Source organism: Pteropus alecto, unplaced genomic scaffold (genome assembly GCF_000325575.1).
Source record: "Pteropus alecto unplaced genomic scaffold, ASM32557v1 scaffold182, whole genome shotgun sequence".
Taxonomy (NCBI): Eukaryota; Metazoa; Chordata; class Mammalia; order Chiroptera; family Pteropodidae; genus Pteropus; species Pteropus alecto.
The window spans coordinates 9,987-15,582 of NW_006433946.1; positions in this window are offsets into that span (position 1 = coordinate 9,987).

Here is a 5,596-nt window from a genome sequence, read left to right on the forward strand (position 1 = left end):
TAGAATGTTATGTTCCCATGGGTGATAGCCTATGTTCCCATGGGCGATAGCCTATGTTCCCATGGGCGATAGCCAAGCAGTAATTTTCTAGCCAGCACATTCCCCACTGGCCTTAGCAGAAAATCAAATCCTTGATTCTTCATATGGAATTTGCTCATAGCCTCTATTTTGGAGGACTACTTCTGCTAGTGAATTGACTTGAAGTTCTAGCCTGCTGAGCTCAGTAAAGTTTAAGGGAGTTCCTACCCCAACATAGTAAGGGGGATTTGGGGTTTAGGCACAACCAGCAATCTTGTCCTATGTCTGGAGTGGTCTTATTTAAGACCTTGTGTATTGTCGTTAGCAAAGTTATTAATGCTCCTTCTGATTTTGGTTGTGGCTGGTCGAATGCCTGGGCTAAAGAGATAAAAAGGTACAGGGTTTTTAAGCCCTAAATCCCATTCCTCATTCTGCCTTAAACACAAAGGTCTATTTTTCTCCTATTCACTACCTGTCAACAACCCACAGGTCGATTGCACAAGCAGGAGTACAGAAGCAGAAAGCTTATCGTTAGAATGTTATGTTCCCATGAGTGATAGCCTATGTTCCCATGGGTGATAGCCAAGCAGTAATTTTCCAGCCAGCACAATTTCAGCAGCTAAGCAGGGTTGGGCCTGGTTAGTACTTGGATGGGAGACCACCTAGGAAGACCAGGTGATGTATGCGCAAAAATAAAAAATAAGGGATTGTAAGCTGACAAAGTCCTTGCAATCTGTCAGATCAACCAAGGGTTGCCTCGCCTGAAAAAAAAAAAAAAGAATGCGGGATGCTAAGGTCCAGGATTCTGTATAGTAAACACATCTCACAGGTGATTATTTTTTTAAAATACGGGCTTAATGAGTTCACTTTATTTTCCTTGTATAAAAACACTATGTGGTGGCCATAGCTGGAGCTTGGGCCCTCTGCATGGAGACGCCTGTGGATCTTTATGAGAAGGTCAGTAAATTCCTGACAGCACAACCTGGTGAACATGGTCTCTTTAGAGGTGTCTGGGTGAGATAGCTATAGATCTTGGAGATAGCATAAAAGGTGGCTTTGGTGAAGTTGCCAAGGGTAACAGTGCAGCCTCTGGCCTAGGTGTATCAGCCCTTCATACCAGTATGGAACATAATTAGGAAAAGCTTATAGGAAGAAAGAAAAGGACAATAAGGAAACCAGTCTAACTGGAAGATGTATGCTGAGAAGAACTAGGAATTCAGATTCAGAAGACAAGCAGTGCCTGGGAGACACCATTTGATATAGGATTTAGCGTCCAGATTTAGGGATGAGATTACATGGGTTTGACTCCTGACTCTCTTCCTCATTATTTGTCCGTTGTCATTGTGGGAATTAAAGGCACTGGTGCTTTCCAAGGGTTGCACAGAGGTTTGCTGCATTGTAACTATTCAGTTATTGCTGGCCAGTATTTTTATTGTTATTGAATATCACGCCAAGGAATTTAGATTTGATGTGGTAAGAGATAAAGTGTCCCGGTGCCTAAGAGAGCAAACTTCATTTGTTTATTCATCCATTCATTCGTTCTCTTATTCAGTAAATACTTACTGACTTTATAATGTTGAGGGTATGATGCTGTACATGATAAAATTCCTACGTTCGAAGAGCTTGAAATACAATTATGAAAATAAGACTGGTATAAGATGATTTAAAACACAAGACAGGGTATGATAAGTGTAGGAGTAAGCTAACAGTCCAGGGTAGGGGGCTGATACTACGAGTGGCCTACTTGAATTCCTTCTTTTTTCCCCTTTATTTTTATGAAATAGTGGAAAAAACATGGGCTGAAGCATTCCATAGACCAAAACCAAGGTCGGGAAACTAAATTACTTAATCTCTCTATGTCTCGGTTTCCTTATCTGTAGAAAGGAGATATAAATGGTATCTGCCACATGGTGTTGTGAGGCTAATACAGGCAAAATATGCAAAGCACCCAGTCTGGCAGCAACAGCAGCAGAATGTATAGTAACATCATTATTGTTTTTCCTTTCCTTAACTCTTAGGAGAGGCCATGCTCTTCCCAAGTTACCAGGGAAACCCATAGAACCTGATCCGTCCTGATTTAGTTAGCTATCATTCATTCAGAAAGGATTTGCGCGGCTGCTCCTTCTAGTTTCCAATATGCAGGCCAATGTCTTTATTGGACACTACAGATACTCCTTGTATTGTGGCCCATCCCAGGGTGAGCAAGTGTTAACTTAAAGTCTGAGTCAGCTCTGTTCAGTTCTTTCCATAGCTTGTTCTTCCTGTTCTTCTTACTTTAGAGAAAGCAAGAGAGAGAATGGTAAAATCCCCTTTCCTAATCCCATTTAAGAAAATACTGCCTTTATTTGTCCTTCATCCCAATTTGTAATCAACACTAGGGCCTTTTTTATTTTATTTTTTTTTAAAGCTAATATCAATATAAGCTGAGGAGCAAAAGAGTTTCATTTATCCAGATTCTAAAACTGAGTAATAATTCTGGCTAAATGCTCTGGTCTGCCATAAGCAACCGCTGAGAGTATTAGAGTTTAAACTTTTTTCACCTTTGAGGAATGGTGTCTTCATTCTCCAAAGGAGAACACAAAATTCCAGACCATGAAGGGACAAAGGTGTTGTTCAACTCTTTGGAAACTTTGAAAATCACTTAGCTATGATGATGAATACAACAGGATCACAAGATCGCATGTCAGACATAGGAAAACGAAGCCAAGCAGTGGGCTAAATTTATCCCGAAATTAAAACAGTAGCAAAGGAAGGTGCAGCAGGGATAGGCCTCAGCTAGAATCCTCCAGGTGTTGAGAAATTGCTCTGTGCACAGACTGATTGCAAGGTCAGTTACAAGGAGGCACAGACCTGGCAATTAGAGCATAAATTCTCTTCTACTTACTGATCTGTAAATGAAGAATAACAGTACCTATATATGGATTGTTCAGAAGATTTTTCGGGTTATGGAGATCAAGTGGTTAGCACAATGACAAGAGTATAATAAACACAACAAATGGTAATTATGATTGTCATCCTTGAGAAATATCAATATTTGGGAGTGCAAAAAGGCTGAGCAACTCCTCATGACATCGAAAAAAAAAAAAAACCTCCAAGTTCAAAGAAGAAAAAAATGCCCCTCATTCTCCAGTTGAAATATAAAAATCCTTAACCCTTTACAGCATGTTAAGGATAAAACAGCAGTTAACTGTATTTTGCTCTTCCTCTGATTTTTGTAGGACTTATTTGATATTATGCAAAGATATACTAACTTATATATTTAAAAACTGTTGTCTGTGTATACCATGCTTCTTAATTACAGAGTAAGTGTTTGAGAATAGGGACTGCTTATGCTTCTACTCTGATACCTGTTAGTAAATGTCATGGTCCACTTGGTCCTTTCCTGGACTGATGAAAATGCCAGCTTCTCTAACTGCAGTCACTAGGTTTCTGTCTGTTTATAAACATAAAAACTGAGTGATTAGCAACTACTGTTTCATTATTTTATATCTGATATATAGAATATCTTGATGACATATTAAGAAAATTGAATCTGGAATTTGTTTTTCTAAATTTTTCTGAACTATATATATATTTTCCCTCACAGAAGATTGGAAAACTAGTTGCTGTTTTGAGTTTTGAAACATTTTCTTTTTAAAAAAAGGAATTTAATTATCTAATTGTCAGGATCAAGAATGAATTTGTTTAAACTTCAGGCTTTAAACCTGACCCACTTCTAAATGGCTTTCATCTGGGCCAAATCCACGATGAAAATATTAAGTAACAAATCATTGCTCAAATGTAAAAATAACTATAAGATTTATAATATAGGGCTGCGCTGTTCTTTATATTTACCTGAATGTTAGATAGAGCTCATTAGAAGTATATATGTCCTCTGTCGCAAAGTGATACTGATCTAATCAAGTAGAGAAGTTTTTATATACATTTTAGTACATTATAATCTTAGACTAAAGAAATCTAAGCAAGTGTAATGGAAAATGTCAGAAGGATGATTGCTAAACCATTTTGCTTGTATAATACAGAATTATTATTCTGCATAGCTAATTTGTATTCAAGGTAAGATAAGCCTTTATGCTTAAATTTCTCCAAGAATATATGACTTTTGCTATAGTAACTGGACTTGGTTTAAGTTTTTAAGCTTTATTTGAGTAGGTAATTTTGACATAATTTCCATAGAAACCTGAATGTCAAGATTGAGAATGTATCTACTGAAGCCCCATCCTAAACTGGGAAGATCAATTGCTTCTATAGGGTACACTCCTTGGGTGGTAGGCATCTTAATCAAAGGGAAAATATTTAGTTAAATGAATCTGTAATTACAAGCTAGTATTGTTGAGTGTCAGCTTATGGACTGAAACTGTGTGTACTATGAATTCCACTTTTAATTCAGAACATTATTTATTTTATAAAAATTAGCTATCCTGCACTTATCTCTGCCTGGCGGGAACTCCTTCAAGTTTCTATCTCCCCTCTCAAATTTATCGATATCCATCCATCTTTCCTTTTGATTTAAGAGAAAGCAGCATCTTTTCTCCTGTTCAAGAAATTATCACACTTTCTCCTTAAGTTTTTACTTATCTGCTGACCCCCATCCCCCTTAGTCAAGTACACATATGCACGTAACCATCCACACATTTCCAACAACAGAGTGTAATGACATTTTATTAATTGGCAAAGAATTGCAGTGGTTTATGGTAATGGATAGGAGTTCCCCAATCTGTGACCACAGAAAATTTCTCCTATGGTTTAGAATTTTTATAGATTTATTTTTTACATATAAATTTTTGATCTCTCTGTAACTTACTTTGGCATAATGATGCATTTTTTCCCCAGATGACTGTTTTTCCCAGCACTATTTACCAAATAATCCATCTTTTATAGTGATTTAAAATGCCATCTCTATCATTTTCATTCCCTTATGTATTTGAATCCATTGCTAGACTTTCTATTCCATTCATCTGCCTATTAATTAATTAATTCAGCAAGTATTTATTGGGAGCCTTCTACTTGCCTACATGCCAGACACTCTTGCGGGTGCTGTAGATAAAAATGAATAAAACGTGTTTCTTAATCCTATAGAGCTTGTTTCTGAAAGTAGACAATATAGAAATAGATATAAATCGGGTTCCGATAGTGCAATGGAGATTAGTCCTGTGTCTGTTTATGAACGAATTGTTCAAATTTTTAATTATTTTGAATTTTGATCTTGAAAAGAGATGGGGGAGGGACAGGGAAAGAAAGACAGAGGGAGGGCGGTGGGGAGAGAGATACAGAGAGAATATTAAATAAACTGAAGGGGCTCTATCCACTCTACTGTAGAATCCGGGGTAAGTTGCTTATCCCAGATCTCAGATTTCTCACCTGAGAATTTCTCAACTGAGAATTTCTCAGCAGTGGATTATTGTGAAGCTATGAAACATTTGTAAACCACCCGGCTCGTGACTGTCTTTAAAACACTTTTTTCCTAACCTCTCACATTCTGAGTAACTAAATCTTCATACCATTCAACTGCTTCTCTTTCAAAATGGAATTTTCAGAACTTATGGCTTGGGTTGGGGCCAGGGCTTAGCAATGTTGA